This window comes from Sciurus carolinensis, chromosome 8 (genome assembly GCF_902686445.1).
Source record: "Sciurus carolinensis chromosome 8, mSciCar1.2, whole genome shotgun sequence".
Taxonomy (NCBI): Eukaryota; Metazoa; Chordata; class Mammalia; order Rodentia; family Sciuridae; genus Sciurus; species Sciurus carolinensis.
Window position 1 is genome coordinate 144041489 of NC_062220.1, and position 19824 is coordinate 144061312.

Below are 19824 nucleotides of genomic sequence, written 5' to 3' on the forward strand. Positions count from 1 at the left end.
GAAGGGCCTTCCAAGGCGGGGAGGAGTTTGGCTATGGAGTCCCTGGCCAGCTGGGAAGAAGGGACTCTCCCGCTCTCTCTCCTTGAGGGGTTGGATTCGTTTGTCCTCCAGCCCATCTTCCCTCCTGTGGCCCCGTCATGCTGCCCCCGGGGACCACCTGCCCGCTGAGGTGGTTCGGGTCAGGTGGGAGCCGCTGACGGGCCGAGCTGTGCCTCCGGTCGGGGGTGGGTCAGTGCACCTGTCCAACCCGCCTGAGGCCGCAATGCTTCCCGGCTCCGCAGTGATGACCTCAGGGGCTGAGCTGCAAGGTCCTGGCCCTGGCCTCTCATCCGGGCACTGCAGGACCGTGGTGAGTCTGTTCTGACACAGGGCTGGCGGAGAGGGGGACCGAGTCCTCTGCTCTCTCCCTCATCCGTCCCGCCCAGCCTCGCTTCTGAGACTCCCTCCCGCCACCCCTCCCTGCCCGCCATGTCTTCTCTCCCTTCCTCCTCACCCTCCTCCCTCCCTCTCTCCCTTCCTTCTCTCTGTCCTCTGATCAGTCCATCTTCCTGTCCAGCCATCTGTCCAGGCCCCTCTGCGCCAGGCACCTGCCTGCGCTGAGATCCCGAGGGAACCGGGCAGCTGGATTCCTGCCCGCTGGACCTCAGGTCCCGTGGGAGAGTCAGGGAATCGAGGAGTCACACCAGGTGTGATCACAAGCTTTGGCAAGAGCCAGGAGGGACACGTCAGGCCATCAGGAGGACCTCAGGGTAGAGGAAGGACCATTCGGGAGGTCAGGGACCTGGGAGCCCCGCTGCGGATTTGGGGCCTCTGTCCTACGTCACGGGGGTCCCTGAAGGACAGCGACACGGTGTGATCCGTGGTGGAAAGAGCAGACATTCCTGAGCACCCGCTGCACGCCCAGTGCTGGCCTAGGTGTGGGGGGCTTGGAAGGGGACCCAGGACAGGGCTGCTGACAGCTGGAACTAGGCCCTGGGAGACCCGTGGCCCGGCCCCTCCTCCGTGGGTGAGCCAAGGCTTTCCTGAGTTTTGTCGCCTGCCACGTTCTGGGGCCGAAGAGACGCTGGCTTCTCCTGCGGCACTTGAGAAAAGCTTTCAGTGGAAAACAGGAGACAGCAAGAAAGAGCAGGACTTCCCGGTGGGTGCCAGGAGAGCAAGGCTGCAGGGCCGGCCCGACACGCACACGCAGTCGTGCCCGGCTGGGGCCGAGCAGCTCGGGGGAGGCCTGGGCCTTCGAGCCTCACCGGGGTGCCAGGAGGCTCTCCGGGGAGTGCTTCAACACAGCCCAGGTCTGAGTCCCTCCCTCAGAAACGGAGGTGGGTGGCCCGGGCCTCCGGGTCTCAATATATTTTGGTCTTTCCCTGGATGAGCCAGTTCTGTACTGTGAGATCTCAGGGCCGTCCACTTGTTGACTTTGTTAGAACATGTTTATTGAACAGCTACTATGTACCAGACGGCGTTCTAAGCCACTGGGGATACCGCAGTGAACCAAAGACACAAAGGCCCTTGTTCTCTCAGGGCTGACATTCTAGAGGGAGGAGACAGGTGGTAAGGGGATTCATTAGTCATGATACATAGAATATATAGAATATGTGTGTGTGTGTGTGTGTGTGTGTATTACATCATAAAATGCAAATGCTATGGGAATCAAAGCCCCAGCACGTGACTCGTGGGGATTTGACTTGGTATAACCACCCTGGACAACAGTTTGGCCTTTTCTTCTCTGGTTAAGCACCTACGTCCCCTGTGATCCAGGATTTGACTCTGAAGTATGTCCCCTGGGGAAATCCTAGCGCACTTACAGTGAGCCACGTGGAAGAGTGTGCATAGCAACCCTGTTCACAGCGGCCCAAACTGGGAAACGACCAGATTCTCATCCACAGAGAGTAAATGAATAAACTATGGTTTAACTTCCACAGTGGAATATTACACGGCCCTCAAAATCAAGGACCTAAAGCCACACACCATGATAGGGATGGATCTCTGAAATAGAATATTCAATAAAAAATGTCCTGCTACGTAAACATGATTCCCTTTTTATAAAGTTAAGGGCACACAGGTGAGTGATAATAACCTCTATGAGAAAGAAAACAAGGGAAGGATAAATACAGGATTCAGGATGAGGCTCGCGTGAGGGAAGGTGATCCTGGGGATCGGGGGCATGCGGTCTTTAGAGCTAAGTTACGACAAGACCCTCGCTTTTGTTTGGGGTGGTGGCTTAACAGGTGCTTATTACGTTATATAAATTGATTTTACTAATTAAGAGCTGATGAGGGTGGACTGTGAACCAAGCATTGTGCTTCCGCATCCTTTTCATGAACCAGGGTTAAAGAGAGCAAGCCGGCAGGGAGGAGATGGGAGCAGGCTGGGGTGAGCGGGGGTTGTGATTTTAATCAGCCCGACAGGGCAGGGAAGGTACCAGGGACGCGATGACCGAGCCCAGACTCGAAAAGGAGAGTAGAGCACACGGGAGATGGAGAAAGTCTGCCAGGGGGGCAGGACAGCAAGTGCAAAGGCCCTGGGGTGGGAGAGTGCGTGGCATCTCTAGGAAGGGAAGGGAGGTCAGCCGGTTGGAGTGGGGGGTGTGGGCCTGTGTCCTGGGGCGGCTTAGGGAGGAGGAGGTGACTGCTCCACGGTTCCTGGATTCTATGTGACACGTTTCCCAGAGATGGGTGACTGGGTTTCTGTCACCTGTAACCCAGCGAGTCCTCTCCTGTGGGATCACTGACCCTGCAACCAGAAGCCAGCACACACTGGTGAGTGGCGCCAGCGTAGAAGCAGCCACCAGGCTCGGGGACACTTGGGGCCTCCTGGGACCAGGGCACAGAACAGTGAGCGGCCATTCCTGGGGACTCCAGGAAGCTCAGCAACCCAGCAGGCACCATCCGGATTTGACAGGTGAGGAGACCGAGGCCGGGGGAGGTAATGGCGCCCGGTGCGGCTCTGCACCCGGGCCCTGAGGCGGTGGAACGGCTTCCCTCCTCGGTGAGGCCGGATGGGTGAGTCCTCGGTGCCTGTGGGCATTAGACAAGGTGGGGACACCGATCCCGGACTCACCGCGTCTCCATCACAGAGGGAAGGGACCCAGAGAAAGAATGGCGTTTTCTGGGATGTGGCTGAAGCTGTGTGCGGCCCATGGGGCAGCGGGTGCGGACAGGGCGGGGAGAGGAGCCCTGTTACTTCCCCCCAGCAAGTGCTGCCGGTCCAGCGGTGACGCCGCGGGAGCGGGTGCGGCGCGCCCCCTGGCGGCCGGCCTCAATCCCGGGTTTTGTCACCCGTACGGGGCTTTCCAGGTAATTGATTTCTATGCATTTCAATGTTTTTCTTTAAATTGTGGTAAAAACGCACAAGACTTACCAACTTGTTTTTTGTGGTCCTGGGGATGGAGCCCAGGAGTGCTCTACCACGGAGCCACATCCCCTTTTCATTTTTTTTAGACAGTGTCCCCCTAAGTTGCCCAGGCCAGCCTCAACCTTTCAATCCTCCTGTCTCAGCCTCCTGAATCTCTGGGATGACAGGCGTGTGCACCATGCCCAGCAAGATCTGCCCTTTTAGTTGTTTCTAAGTTTTCAGTCGTGTTAAGTAGATTCATGTTGTTGGGCTACCCATCTCCAGAGGCTGACTGATACCCACTGAGCAACCCCTCACGTCCCTTTGTCCTCCCAGCTTCTGGAAACCCCCATTCTTTCTGTCTCTATGACTTTAAGGACTCTAGCATCCCCATAAGTGGAATCATGCAGGGTTTGTCCTGTGCAACTGGCTTATTCCCTGAGCTTAAAATCCTCCAGATTCATATACGTTGAAGCCATGATCAAATTTCCTTCCTTTTTGATGGTTGACTAGTACTCCACTGCATGCACACCAGTTATTTACCCATTAATCCATTGACCGACACCTGAGTGGCTCCCACGGCGGTCTGTTGTCAATCACTCTGTTAGAACATGGTGTGCGAATCCTCTTTGACACTCTGCTTTTGATTCAGAAGTGGAATTGATGACTGGATCCTGGGTACTATAGACTGAGTCGTGTTCCACCAACTCCACGTATTGAAGCCCTCGCCCTTGGCTGCCTGGTCTGGACCTTTGGAAGGTAGCTAAGGGTGAATGAGGCCGTGGGGATGGGGTGCTGACCTCCTGGGTCTGGTGGCTCTCATGCAGAAGGGCACGTGCAGGCCAGGAGAGGCCCTGGCTGGAGCCCCGCCCCGCCGTCCGCGGGTCTTGGATGGGGCCCCCAACCCCATGGGGAATGCACTTCCGTAGTTGGTGACACCCACCTAGAATGCGCATATGGCGGCCTGAGATGACGGATGGGACAGGAAAGTTCTATTTGTCCTGTCTGGAGGGACCCTCCCACCCTCTCCCACCCTCTCCCACCGCAGCTGTGCCAGCGTGTGCGGCTCCTCCGCGTCCTCACCCACACTTGGGACTTTCTTTCCTTTTTTATAGCATCCCTCCCGATGGGGTCCCAGGCTGTGGTCTCAAGGGACGGTTCATCCTGGTGAGGGCAGTGATGATTGACAGCGGTGATGACGGTCCAGCTGGGACTTGAACCCGGATCCCAGGCTGCCTCCACGCGTGCATATGGCTCCAAATCCCAGCGGTGGAAATCCGAGCTCCCTCGGCGTAAAAATGAGGGTGAGCATCTGCTTCCGGTGGGTGGGGGGTCCTCACGGCGTCTCTGCCAGGAGGGTCAGTGGGTGGGAGTCAGCCTGTCCTCTCGAGGGTGGCAGGACCTGGGGGCCAGTTGTCCAGCTGTTTGCCCAGGGAAAGCCCCGGCTCCTTTCTTTGGTTGTTTAAGTTTGTATTTTCCATCAACGTTGGGCTTCTAGAGAGGCGGCAGAGAGGACAATAAATTCTTGTATGTTCTTCATTCAGATTCTTCAAATGTCGACCTTGCTTTATTCTATTTCTCTCTCTCACACGCGCACACACACACACACACACACACCCTATGCACGTTGTTTTTTTCTGTAATACTTGTGATTTACTCGCAAATCCAAGGGAATTCTTTTTCTTAAATTTTTTTTAGTTGTAGATGGACACAATATCTTTATTCATTCATTTATTTTTTCTGTGGTGCTGAGGATGGAACCCAGTGCCTTGCACGTGGCCCAAGGGGACTGCTTTTCCCTAACCACAGCACAAGGGTCACAACGAGGAGGTGGAGACCACACTGCCATCTAAGCTAGCGCCTTCCCCAGCGTTTGCCAACTCTCCCCATAATGCCCGCTGCTTCACATCTAAAAATACCTTCATGACAACATCAAGCGGGCCCTGGCCAAACATGGGGCTCCCTTGCTTGGCCAAACTGACACCTAGAATCAGCCCTCCCAGCCCTGATGGTTCCTCTGCTTTCCCATTCTCGATACTGCAGCTTTACTCTTGTCACCTCAAGGTGACATTATGGCTGCTGAAGCTCCAGAAATCGCAATCTCAGAAAACAGTGTCCAGAGCAAGAGGGGAGAGAAAAGACTTGAAAGATCTTTTGGGCCCGTTTCTCTCCTCATAGAAAGGCAGCCTTCCTGGAAAATCTCCCCGCAGCATCCCCATTATGTTTAATCGGGAAGAACAGGATCTCACGCCCCCTGGGGACCGCTCATTGGCAGGAGGGCGCCCATTGCCGGGATTGGCTGAGACAAGTCCAGACTCGCCCTCTGGGGCCGGTGGCGTTTGGGAGCGAGGATCTAGGGAGGAATGACTACCGAGTCAGCACTGCACGGTGTGGGTGCACAATCGATGCTGATTAAACCGTCAGCAGGACTCGCTGGAGACCAGACCCCAAAGGACGGCACCCTGGAGATTGGGTGGGGTCTCGGTAGCCGGCTGGCTGCCCGCCCTCGGTAAACACGCCCCCCGAGAGACCTCCCCGGACGGTAGATGAGGCGACCCTGCGGTGCCGAGGACCTGGCCGTCTCTGGCTGCCGTTCACCCTTCTCCCGTGACCGCCCAGCCTGGGCTCTGGCCAAGCAGCTGACACCTGGCCAGCCACCTGTGTCTGGGAGAAGCTGAGTGTGCAGGGGGACCGCAGAGCACGTAGCGGGAGATTCCTGCGCAGGAGCAGGTGGCGGAGCGGTCGGGGCCAGGATCCCCGGGGGGTGACCAGGGACTACGACTGTCAGGTCTCACTTACAGGATCCTCCGCAAGTCTTCTCACATTTATGATCTCCTTTAAGTGTCCCCAAAGGTCAGGGGGTCAGAGAGCACTGTCACCTTCTAGACCAGGCCATGCAGGTCTGTCCAGGGACACTCTCTGAGTGTCCTCCTGCTGCCCTACCCACAGCCACCCATTGAATGCCTTAAGCACGACAGACCCAGTCCCCTATGGCACTGGAGGCCGGAAGCCTCCAGTCCAGGTCTCCACAGGGCAGACCTCCTTCTGGGGCCTCCAGGAACATGGCCTCCTGTTTTCCTCAGCTCTTAGGGGCCCCGCTCCTTGGCTCGTGGTGCCTCCCTGTCCTTGAAGCCAGCCACGTGGCATCTCTGCTCCGCGGTCACGCGCCCTTTCCTCCCTCTGGCCTCCAGCCTCCTCTTACAGAGACCCTTGCGATGGCTTCGCATCCGCCTGGATGATCCTTAACTTGGTCCCATCTGCAAGCCCCTCCTGGCGCACAGGCCGCCCCTGTGCGGGTGTGGAGATCAGCCATGGGGCTCGAGATGCCGCTCCCACAAACAGGGGGACGGGATTGAAGGGTTTGGGGAGTCGGGTTGAGACCTGGGCCTGGCTCCCCAGAGGCCGGGAGCAGAGTGTGCCTCCGTCAGCCAACCTCCAGGGGGCGTCCGTCTCCTGCCTTGGGTTGGGGTGTTCAAGGTCAGCTGCTTTCACAGATTCTCTCCTGAGCCGACAAACCCGGGCTGCCACAGGCTGGAGTTGGGCTGGTGGAGACAGATGGAGCTGGGGAGGGACAGGACTGGGTGATCCGGGGGGACGAGGGGGACCCAGGAGACCTCGAGGTTGCAGGTCTAACCCGGGGTGCACCGTTCCTCGCCCCCAACTGAACCGCGCTGGTTTCCCTGGCCGTGAACAGGCAGCGGCCACCGTGGTGCCCATGGGGTCTGCGATGGTCATTCACAGGGACCATGTCCTTTCAGGTCACATTGCGCTCGCTCAGAGAGAGTTCCAGAAACCCTGCTGTCCCTCGTTGCTGGTTTGAAGTGGTGACAGGGAGCAGACTGGAATCTTCTTTTAAAAAACGTCCACAGGCCCAGCCGCTGTGTGGGGGTGGGGCGCCCCGCAGACCTGCTCTGAGGGGTCTCGGGGGTCATCGGGCCTTGGGTAATGCTGGTGTCCCCCACCCCCACAAAGCCATGTGTCAAAGTCCTGACCTCAAGGTGGTGGGAGGCTGCTGGGCCTCGGGAGGAGGTAGGGCCACAGGGGTGGGGCCCTCGTGCAAGGGGTTCGTGCCTTCTTTGGACCCCTCTTGCCCTCCTTCCTTCCGGTGAAGAAACAAAACTCTGCACCCAGCAGAGGCCCCGCTGGAACCCGACCCAGCGGCACCTGGATGCGGACTTCCGGCCTCCAGGGTGGGGAGCGGTGATCTCGTGCTCCCCGTAAACCAATCTGCTGCAGAAGCCCTCACGGGGTCCCTGGGCGAGGTCTTCGTGCATGGCTCCAGTCCTGGTGAGGAGGCTGTAGCGGGGGCTGGGCTCCCCTGGGAGCCCGTGGGAGGTTTCTTATCACCCCAGGGAGAGCCTCTTTGCTTCAGTCACCTTGGCCAGGGCGACCTCCTGTCTGTGCAAACGGACAACGGCAGCCATCCCTAGTCCCGACCAGGCGGCGGCCTCGGGGAACCAAAGGCTTAGCAAGTGGAGGCAGGGAGGCCCAGGGTGGAACTCCACCCGGTGGTTCACTTGCTCCGGTCCTCCCTGGACCTCTTTCCTTATTTGTAAAATGGAAATTACGGCCTCCAGCCAGGGGCAGCTCTGAGGAGGGAGGGCACTGGCTTCAGTTCTTGGCACAAGAGGTGCTGGTGGCAGCTCTTACCCCTCCCCCGGCCTAAGCAGGGCCTGGCGAGGTTCCCTGTCTTGTTGCAGAGTGAAGGGCTGCAGGGGACCCTCCCGGCTGGCCTGGCTCTGTGCAGCTCTCAACGCGGGACCATGGGGCAGCAGGGGACGTTGGCTGGGCCTTCAGGAGAGCCTGGCATGTTGCCATGAGCGCGTCTTAATAGTGAGACAGGGTTTCACTTGGGGTGACGAGAAAGTTTTGCAAATAGAGCTGGTAATGACATGGCCCGGCAAAAGCCATCACTTCCAGCGGATTACATGCTCAAAACTGGCTCCAAGGCCAATCTCGCATTGTGCATATTATGTCACAATAAAAAATAAAAGTGAAAACGGGAAGAGACCGCTTAACTGAATCCACCGGAAGAGCGGCGTCAGTGGGAGAGCCAGCTTCCGCGAGGTGCTGTTTTGGAAATAGGCTCATTTCCTATGACATTTAACATATTTTATGTTATGTTCCAATTAGCATGTTTTACCTTATGCTCCAATTAATTACCGATGCAGAGATTAAACCAAGTCTTCACCTTTTTCTAGAATTGCTTCCTTTGCTTGGAGAACCCCGGGGCTGAGCATGCGCTCACCTCTCCAGCGGGAGGGCTGTTCCAACAGGCTCCTGCCTCAGTGGTCAGCGTGTGGGGCGAGTTTGCCTCTGGAGGCCTACTGCTTCCCAAAGAGCCTAACTCCATGGAGCCCCGAGGACCCAGACTCAGAGGACCAGTTGCCATAGCACCTGTGAGGCAGGGACAGGGACAGCTGGGTAATGCGCAGGTCCAGGGCAGAGCGACAGGCAGATCCCTCGGTCGAGGAGCCCCAAGAGTGTGCAGACTGTCACTGCTGGACATCGCCCCAGACGCACCTCTGAGCCAGGGCTCTGCCGGCTGCCCCGGGCTGCATGCCCAGAACACAGCCTGGTGCTGACCAAGGACCTCAGTTGCTGAGCTGTAGCTGAGAACCGAGGAGCATCCAGGCAGAAGGCCGGGGGAAAGAAGAGGCAAGCGGAGGGTCCATGGCACCAAGGTCACTCCCTGAGCCCCCACCCCAGCTTCTGCTCCCATCAGGGCTCAACCTGAGACTGTGCAGTCCCCTTCCCGGCTGGCCTGGCTCTGTGCGGGTCTCCACGCTGGGCCGCGAGGCTGCAGGGGACGTCCGCTGGGCCTTCAGGAGAGCGTGGGTTTTCTTGACGAGAAGGACGGGCTCCGCCACCGCACCCTAAGTCTCTTACGGACAGTCTATGGAGCCTGTAGCTGTGACAACCGGTTAGCAGGGAGGAGGGGGCAAGCATGAGCCCAAGCCAGCAGGCTCCGCCCCCAACCCCAAGGCTCAGGCTCCACCCCCACTGCCAAGGCTCAGGCTCCACCCCCAACCCCAAAGCTCAGGCTCCACCCCCACTGCCAAGGCTCAGGCTCCACCCCCAACCCCAAGGCTCAGCGTAGGGGCGGAGAGGACAGAAATGCTGGTGTGTCCCCGTGGCAACTGGGGCTTGTTACCTCCCTGCAAGATGTCCATCTCATCTGCCCCAAGGGGAAACTGAAGCACCGTGCAGCTCTGACCCCAGGTCACTGTCCAGGTCTTGGCCAGGAAGCATCCCCAAGCTCATGTCCCAGGATCCCGCAGTAAGAGGCTCAGCTGGGAACGGGACCTCAGTGTCCCCCGCCTGCCTCAGCAAGTGACTAAAGACTCCCCGTCCTTCCTCTGGCTCTTCACTCTGTGCACACTGCCCAACGGGCCCAGCGCCAAGGCAGAAAGTCCACGAGCAGGCCTCATTCCAGGGACCCTGCTGGCGCTGCGTGGCAAAGCTGCTCTGGGCCTGAGGAGCACCGCTCTGAACACGCGTGCTCCAGAATCTCTTCGAGCCTTTGTTTTCAACATGACGTGGTCCTGTGCGGATCCCATGCCCACTTTTTTTTTTTTTTGTGGTGCTGGGAATCGAACCCACAGTCTTGTGCTTGCAAGGCAAGCACTTTACCGACTGAGCTATTCCCCAGCCCCCATGCCTATCTTTCTGAGGAACTGCCAACCCGGTCCTCGGTGGCTGTCCCATTTCCAACCCCCACCAGCAACGCGCAGGAGTTCCCATTTCCTCGCATCCGACCACAGTTTCTATTTTTTAGAGGACAGCCATCCCGATGTGTGTGAAGTGTCTCGCCGTGGCTTCGATTTGCATTTCCCCAATGGTTCGATGTGGGCCATCTGTTCACACACTTATGGGCCGTTTGCAGATCTCTGGTGGAGAGATACCTCTTCAAGTTCTTTGCCCAGTTTAAAATTGGATTTTGGTCCTTTCTGTTGTTGAGTTGTAGTTGTTCTTTATATATTCTGGATCTTTGACCCTTATCAGATTTATAACTTGCAAATGTTTTTATCCCATTCTGTAGATTGTCTTCTCAATTCTCTTAATAGTGTTGTTTTTGGTGTGTGTGTGTGTGTGTGTGAGATGCGATGCTGGGGATGAGACCCAGGGCCTCAGACGTGCCAGGTAAGCACTCAGTCACGTCTGCGGCCCATTAATGTCTTTTAATGCAGAAAAGGTCTTAGTCTTGCCAGCTCAGTGGGGCACACCCGTAATCCCAGAGATTTGGGAGACCGAGGCAGGAGCCAGTTTGAGGCCAGCCTCCGAAATGTAGCAAGATCTTGTCTCAAACTCTTAAAAACATTTTTAAGCAGAGCCGGGGATGTAGCTCGGGCCTAGAGGCGGCCTGGCGTGAGGGAAGCCCTGGGTTCCAGCATGACCAGCGAAACAAAAGCAGAGGTTTGGAATCTCCGTGGAGTCCTGTTTATCTTTCTTCCTTTTGTTGCCTGTGTTTCAGGGTTTGTATTTAAGAAGCCACTGCCAAATCCAAGGTCATGTGGATTTTCCTTGGTTTTCTTCTGAGAGTGCTGTACTTTTAGCTCTTACAACTTAAGATCTTTGACCCATTTTGACTTAACTGTTGGATGTGGCATAAGTGAAGGACCCAACTTCCTGCTTTTCCTGTCACCATTGTTAAAGAGATATTCCCTTCCCCCTGAAGGATCCTGGCAGCCCCGTCCAAGCTTCCTGGTGTCGGGATGGGTTTCTGCGCTCTCGGTCTGTCTGGCTGTTATCTGTGTTGTTTGATCTTACCAACTCCGCCAAGACTTTTTTTGGGGGGTACCAGGGATTGAACCCAGAGTCATTTAACCACTCAGCCACATCCCCAGCCCTTTAAAAAATATGTCTTATTTAGAGACAGGGTCTCATTAAGTTGCTTAGGGCCTCACTATGTTGCTGAGGCTGGCCTTGAACTTGCAATCCTCCTGCCTCAGCCTCCCAAGCCACTGGGATTACAGATACATACCACTGTGCCCAGCTTGGAAGGTGATTCTTAAGAATGGGACTATCTTCAAGGTCCCAGATAGGAATCACAATGGTCACATTTGAGGTCCCTGGGAAAGTTCTTCTTCCCAAACAGAGAGCACAGAATGGTTTCAGAAGGAACACGGTGGGTTAATTCAGCAATGTGTGCAATGCCCCTAGGCCTGTGGGGAGCCAAACTAAAGGGGGGAAAATGTTTCTGAACTGTTGGTCCCTGTCCCTCTCAGCCTGGTGAGAAGCACACGTGCATATGTAGGAGCGACAGGTTGCTAAAGACGCCTCCGGCAGAATCCCCACTCACAGACTCCGCTCCTGCCGTTCCAGGGTTTCCAGTAGCTGCCCACCTCCTGGACCTTCTGCTTCCTGCTCAGCTGCTTTAGTCCTCATCCTGCCACGAGATGGCGGCAAGAACGATTGCAGAGAGCCCTTCGGCGGCGCAGCACGCGGACGGAGAAGCCGTGAGGAAGAGGCGCTAGCGGGACCCACTGGGCAGGGACGGCGCCCTGGACTTGCGCTCCACGGCCCTGGAGCTCTGCCACGGGCATGGGCTCGCCCAGGAAGATCGTAACGGGGCTTCCCTCCAACAGTGGGGACGCGGGACGCAGGGGCGCTCCGCCCATCGCTGTCTGAGTCGAGGGACGAGCTACTGGTCACCATGGTGTTCTCAGCAGCTGCCGCGTCCCGTCCAGGGAAGCCCCGCGGACGTTGGAGATGCTGCACAGAGTGCACAGAAATGTCCACCGACGGAGTCCTGGTTATGGCAAGTAGATGACACCCCACCAGCAAAGCCACCAAACCAGGCGCTCAGCACGCTGCCCAGAGTTAGGTTAGAAGCCAGAAAAGGAGGTGCGCCCCAGCTCGGCCGTGGGGCTGGACCGGAAGCCTGGGTTCCAGTCCCAGCCCCACCGCCTCCCTGCTGGTTGACCTTGATCTTGGGCAAGTGACTTCCGTCTCTGGGCCTGGGTTTACTGTCCCACGAGGAGGGGCTCAGACGGTCTGTCATTCTTCAATCCCTCCAGAAGCCGCAGCTGTGTAGATGGGACATTCCTGATGGGGGGTCTGGCACGGTCAGCCACCCAGGGAAGCACAGAGGGACGCTGGCCCCAAGTGCACGTGCCCAGGTGTGCTGGAAATAAGGACCATCTTGGTTCCCTTTCAATAAGTCGAGTTTGCTTCCAGGTTCCTATTGATTTAGGGCAGAAAATTCCACCTTGGTGATTCTGGGGCTTTCTTCTCCTATTATTATTTTTTGGTGGTGGTGGTGGTGGGTTTTGAACCTGGGGCCTCGTGCATGCTAAGAACGCGCTGAGCTCCACCAACAGCTCTTCCCCGTGACGGATCCCCTGAGTGCTAAGGAGTGCTCTGAGACCACCGAAGTGTCCATTCCCACTCATGTGGCTCTTCCCACTCTTGAGGTTCTTCTCAGCTGTTTCTTTTGGATCCTGGGACATGGGCCAGGTAGGGCCTTTGCTTAGGGGTGCATCCTTGCAGGGGTGCCATGCTGGTACCCCTCCCCGGGGCCTGCCTCGGATTCCTGGTCTCTACCTCTGCAGGCCTGGACTGCCCCTCCCCCTACTTAGCATCACGTCACTCTGGAAACTCACCCACGTTTTCCCAGCCACGTGGTCCACGTATCCCCTGAGATTCTGGGAGAAGAACACCAATGTTCTATGTTGGGCAAAGGGAGAAAATAGAAGAAAGGGGGAAACCCTGTAAATTGATATTTGGAGGAAAGTAATGGTCTCTCAGGACCTAGAGGTACGTTGGAAGTCTGTTCAAGCTGCTCCTCTGCTAGCTGGGGAGTTCAGCCCACGTGGGTGGACACTGGAAATCTAGGTCTTGGTCTCTGGGCTGCTTTAGGCTGCCAGGTTGTCATGCTGCCTGATAAATCACCCCCAAACGTACCAGCTTGAAACCAGGTTTATGATGTCACGGCGTTATGGTTGGGATGCGAGGTGTCCCCCAAAAGCTCATGTGTGAGACCACGCAAGAGGGTTGGGAGGAGAAGCGACTGGGCTGTATGTAGCCTTCACCTATTGGGTGAGTTGATCGCCGATGGGCTGAACTGAGTGGCGACTGGAGGCAGGTGAGCGTGGCCGGAGGAGGCGGTCCATTGGGGGCGTGGCCTTGGGTATATAATTTGTAGCTTGGGAATCTGGACCGCCTCCTGGATTTCTGCTCTCCAGACACTTCGAGGTAATGATCAAGGTACCCCGGGGGCTGCTGTCGTCCGGATGCTGATCTAAGCTGTCCGCAAGTTCTCAGGACCGTCAGGACCACCTCTGGGAACGTCCCCCCATCCCAGTTGGCTAGTATGTTCCTCAGGAGCAAAGTCACCAGGCGCAGGGGACCACGGAGGGAAGAGAGGACAGGGATGTGAATGCCAGGAGGCGGCCAGTGGGGGCCATTTCAGAAGTGACCAGCTACCGTTACCACGGAAAGCCAGTGGTCATCTGTCTCAAAACTTATTAACATCCTTGGACAATTGCTCAAATGCAGGTTCCCCGGCTTTACTCCCAGGGCGTCTATTTGGCTAAGTCTGGGCTAGGGGCGGGAACACCAGGTTCTAACTGAGGAGGTCCAAGAAGGTGTTGCAGGAATTCTGTGTAGACACTCACCTGTGCATGGACAGGTAGGTTTCTATGGCCTGTGTGCTTGTACCCCAAATTCACCGTGTTGAAATATTGACCCTTTGGGACCTTTGGGGGGTGATTAGGGCACATGCCTCAGGAAAGGAGAGGCTGCTCATCACCCGGAGCTGTCTACAGGAGGCTGGCCCTCTGCAGGCACCCGTCTGCTGGCATATTTTGAGTGAGGCAGAAATCTTGTCGCACATACAAGGGACATTATGTAATACATACATATACACACACATACTTTTTTTTTGAAAAATTCATAATTACCATTGTCCAAGTTATATATTTCTCTCTCTCTCTCTCTCTCTCTCTCTCTCTCTCTGTCTCTCTCTCTCTCTCTCTCTCTCTTTTCTTTTTTTTGTACCAGGGAGTGAAGTCAGGGGTGCTCTACCACTGAGCCACATCCCAGTCCTTCCTTTTTATTTTTTACTTTAAGACAGGGTCTCACTCAGTGGCTTAGGGCTTTGCTAAGTTGCTGAGATTGGCCTCGAACTTGTGATCCTCCTGCCTCAGCCTCCCAAGTCACTGGTTTCTCTTGTTTTTTTTTTTTTAAGCGTTCTTACAAATAGGTATATTAGGAATATTCACCCTTTACCTGTGATAGATATTGCCAACATTTTCTCTCCATTTGCAAATCATCTTTGGTTTGTGTTTTCTGACGTGACATGCAAGAGTCTGGATTTTTGTGTGGTCAATTTATCAATGCTGAATTTTCTTGCATCTGGATTGCGAGTCACACTTAGAAAGTCTCTCTACTTCCACGTGAGGAGGGAATTCACCTGTCGTTCTGGTACTTTCTGGTTTTCTTGCACTTATTGTGGGATGCATTTGGAGTTAATTGTTAATATGAGTGAGATACAGATGGAGTTTTCTCTTCTTCTAAATGAGTTGCCAATGATCTAGACACAGTTTGTCGGGGTCTATCACTCTTGCTAATTTTCTGAATTCTAAGGTTATTGTCTATAAAGTTCCACATATACTCACATCTGCCCCTGGGATTTCTACCCCACTCATGTTCCCATCTCTCTGTGGGCCAGCAACACACTATTTTAATTTATAAGTTTTTTTGGTATGCTTTCCTTTCTGGTAAGCCTAGCCCTTTCCTTACTTCTCTTTTTTAGTATTTTCCTGGTTATTCTTGAAAGTTTATTTTTCTACACAAAATGCATGTCTAAAAAGCATGTAGCTTGTCTAAAAGGCATGTAGTTTTTTTTTTTTTTAAACTAGGATTGCTTTACATTTATAGGCTATTCAGGGGAAGAGACGTTGCTAGGGTGCCAAGTTGCCCCCGCAAGACTCGAGCTTGTCTTCCTGGGCATTCTATTGTGTTGGACTTTCAGGAATGTTCTAGAAGCTTTCCTCCCAGAGGTTTTACATATTTTTAGTTAAATGAATCCCTAAGTATTTTAGTTTACTAAAATAAGCTAAATATTAAAATGAGTAAAAGGGCTGGGGATATAGCTCAGTTGGTAGAATGCTTGCTTTGCATGCAGGTCCTGGGTTCAATACCCGGCACCACACACACACAAAAAGAGTAGCATTTTAGTTACTCTTAGCAATGGGTTTCCCACCTTGATACCTTCCAGCTGGTTATTATCTGCACACGCGAAGGCAGTTGACTTCCATGTGTGACTTCATCAAAGTATTTTATGATTTTAGTTTGATCACTGATGGATAATTTTACAGACACACGACCACATCAAATAGAGATCCTTTGTTTCCAGTTTATTTTCTCTCCAATAGAATGGGTACCTGCTTGCTTTGGTGGAGACAGCGCTGGCCTCCGTTGTCCCCCACGTCCGTGTGCTGAGACCTGACCCCCCAGCCTTCAGAACGTGGCCTTATTTGGAAACAGGGTCACTGCAGACGTGATCCATGAAGACGAGGTCATGTGGGAGCAGGTGGCCCTTGACCCAAGATGCCCGGTGTCACAGAAAGGGGGAATTGGAAGCCAGACGGGAGGGCAGGGGTGGGCCTTGTGTCTATAGGGTGGGGTACTGGGATGCCGGCTGCGATCCAGCCTGTGTATGGGTGTGGCCCCGTCAGGTTTGTGTGTCATTGTTGCTTCTCAATAACTGAGTCAGGAAGTCTGCCTTCGCATCCAGCTTTCTGGAACCACACATAAAATATTTGGTCAAGGATTGGTGGCATTCTCCTTGTGAGACTATTGGACTTGGTGCCTTTGGGTGGGAAGGCATTTGGTAATGTTCTCTCCCTTTACCACAGAATTAGGTCTGCTGAAATTTTCTAATAAGGCCAGCTATTATTTTCCTAGAAAAATTGTCCACTTTATCTAGGTTTTCGAATTTATTGTATAGAGATGCTATTCTCTCTCTCTCTCTCTCTCTCTCTCTCTCTCTCTCTCTGTCTCTGTCTTTTGGGACTAGGGACTGAACCCAGGGCACTTTACCACTGAGTCATATCTCCAGTCCTTTTTATTTTAAGATAGGGTCTCACTAAGTTGCTGAGGCTGGCCTCAAACTTGTGGTCCTCCTGCCTCAGCCTCCTGAGTAACTGGGATTACAGGTGTACGCCCCCACGCCTGACCAGTTGTCTCTTAAGATATTAAAATTTTCTTCTCTTTCAATAGTTATTTCTTCTTGTCACTTCTTATCTTGCATTTTTGTGTCTTCTGTCTTTTTTCTTATTAGCTGGTGTTTTGCCTACTTGATATTTTTTTTAAGTGGGGTTTTGGTTTACTAATTAGATGTCCTGTTTTCTATTCTCTACCTCATCAAATTTTGCTTTTATATTAGTTCTTTCTCCAGGCTCTTTTTAGAGTCACTTGTCCTTTGTCCTGGCACTGTGAGCTGGGGAATTTTTCTTAATTAATGATCATACTCTATTCTTCTGGATTAAAGTGTTTAAGGTTTCTAATCACTATATTACATGTGTCTCCAGATTTGTGGTATTTGAATTTTTATTATTCTTTAGAAATTCTGTAATTTTATTTTATGGTTTCCCCCTGAGCTGAGAGTTGTTTAATAAAAAGTTTCAGCATTTCTAAGTGCAAACGCCTTGTATAAAACCTCTTCATACTTTCTACTCTTGCTAAATCATGGCGTGGGGATGTTATTTGTTATTCGTTGTTGTGGTTGTGTGTGTGTGTGTGTGACCTTTGATGAGTTCTTGTGACTTTCCAGGTGTCTTGAGAAGGTGTCTTTATACCTGGGTAAAATCCAGCCTGCACCACACAGCTTAGGTCTTTTACTTGCACATTTTCTTTGGCCCTCTGGGCCTCCTTTTCCCGAGGCTGGCCTGTTAAAGCCTCCTGCTATCACGGCCTGTCTCCACGTCCCCACGCATCTCCTGGCTTCTGCTTTCTAAGTTTGTCACTGCCCTGCTGTTGCTATGGTGAGCAGTTTCTCAGAAATGCAAATGTGCTGTCATCCACCCGCTCGGGAAGCACCTAAAAACTGGTTTGTTGGACAGAGTCATGTCTAAAAATCTTGGCCATATTGATGATGTAATGGTCAATCTGAACTGTCAACTTGATTGGATTAAGAGATGCCAATGATTAAGAGGCTTGGGGTGTCCATGAGGGTGTGTCTAGGAATGATTGGCATGTGGGATAGCCAACTGGAGTGGAGCCCCTCCCTAAGTGTGGGCAGCACCGCCCATAGGATGGAATAAAGCCAGAAGAACAAGGAAGCAGATGCAGATGCGAACTAGTCTCTTCTTGAATGGGTTCCTGATCGCTGCCGTGATCGCCTGAGGACATCGGACTCTCGCTTCTTCACTCTTCCAAAGTGGACTCCGCAGTGGTCCTCCAGGGAGTTTCCAGAAGCCCTGGTCTTGGACTAGGGTAGCACTGCTGATTCCTCTTGTTCTGGGGCTTCCGCCTCTTGGACTGCGCAGCTGCTGGTTCCTCCAGCTCTCCAGCCGTGGACTCTCCAGCTTCTGGTCGTGTGAGCCAATCTAGTAAATCCCCTTTCATAATCATCCCTCCTGTTGACTCTGTTCCTCCAGAAAACCCTGTCTGATACCGATGCCTTTTAAAAAATCGACAGCTATGGTTCTCCTTTGTGGTCACCGGCCTCTCCCTTTGCCTAACGAGGTCATCTGCCTCCCAGCGGCCGCACAGCCATGGAAACACCCAGGTTCTCTCCTCCGCCCCTGGAGCTCAGGCTGGGCAGCCCCACCTCCTGCCTTGGAATGTGCGCTGAGGTCCGAGGGGCGACGTCCCAGCGACGCCCTCCAGCTCCGGCCCTCTGCTCTTCCCTAGCTGGGCGTCCCCCAAAACTCCGGAGCTATAATGTAGCTTTTTCAAACATCTGAACTCGAAGCCCTTGGGCATCCTCACTTAGAAAAATAAATGAATGAAGAAGAGCTGGGCCCGGGTGGAGCCCGGGGTCCCTGGCTTCATCCCTAGTGCCTCAGAAAGAAAAGAATCTGTCCTCACACCTGGCTTTCCACTGACTTCGGAAGGCAGTTTTTGGGGTACAGGGAGACTTGGTGATTCGCCCAGCTGGCTCTCAGCGTTCAAGTCCCTCTCATCCGCCCGGCCCAGCCCCGCTGGGGGAGGGGCCTCCCCGCTGCTCCCGGTCAGCTCTGTTCCCAAGGGCAAACTCCAGTGGCCTCACAGTGCCCTCCGCACTCGCGCTAGGGACACATAAGCCTGCCTTAAAGTGCGGCTGCAGCCACGTGTCACGGGAAACTGTCCAGGGGGCTCGTCACGTGGTCCTCCTGGAGGACACTGAGTCTCTTGCGGGATGGAGAGGCGGCAAACCCCAGGCGCCCCAGGATGGAAGCCACCGTGCCAGACCAGAGCTCCGCCTGGGAGCCGCAGCCCCGCCGGACTTTAATTCTTCTTAGTAAGGAGAAGCGCTGTCATAGGAGGAGGGGAGCAGGGTCGAGTGGATCCACACGCCTGTGACAGTCTCGATGCCACGTCCAGGATCCTGAGCCGATGGAGCTTGTGGGTCAATCACACCACGTCGCCACGGCTGAGTGGTGCTTTGCACTAGTGCCTTGTGACAGCTGCCGTGTCACCAGACGAGAGGTCCCCAGCCACATTTTAATCCACCGCAACTCTGACCTGAGTGTTGTCATGCGGGGTGTGACGGTGCTGGCCGCCGGGTATCCTGTGCTCAGCCACCTCTGCCCCGCAGGTGAACATCCCTCCACCGGAACAAAGTCACCTGTGTTGTCCTGCGTCCACTTGCGTTGAAGAGTTCAGCCTGCATCTGAGTGACCACCACCCGGGTGGCCACACGGAACATTTCCGCCCTTCTCCAAATTGCCGGCGGGCATCTCTAGGTCACGCATCCTGTGTCTGCTCTGAAGCAAGTCCCCAAGTAAATGCCGAGGTGTGGAAATACTGGGGTGAGCAATGGCCCGGCGACAAGTGTGGCCAAACTGACCCCAGCGCGTCTGACCCAGGAACACTCTCACCAGTGACAGGCGTGTTTTCCTCGGAAACATGGGTGCTGAGGTCTCTACGGTCTCCCCTATTCTGATGGGTGGCGAGTACCGTCCTACAGAGTTTTTTTTAAACATTAATGTTATTGAGGTACAATTTGCGTCCCATAGAGTCCTGAATCCTAAGTGTGTTTTGATGAATTTCGATGAATGAAGATGCTCATGTCCCCAGCGTCCCGATCAGGATGTAGAGCATTCCAGTCACCCCGGAAACGTCCCCTGCACCCCTTCTAGCCAGCTTCCTAACCACGCCCAGCCTTGACCGACCGTTGGTCACTGACTTCTACCAGGAATGTCTTGAACTTCACGGACGTGGACTCTGGGACCTGCTTCTTTTGCTCCACATCATCCTGCAAACCCACCTGCCCTGCTGCGTTCCCGGTGTGTGTGCTTCCTGCTCTGCCTGGTGCCATCTGTGTGCGTAGAGGCCACCTTT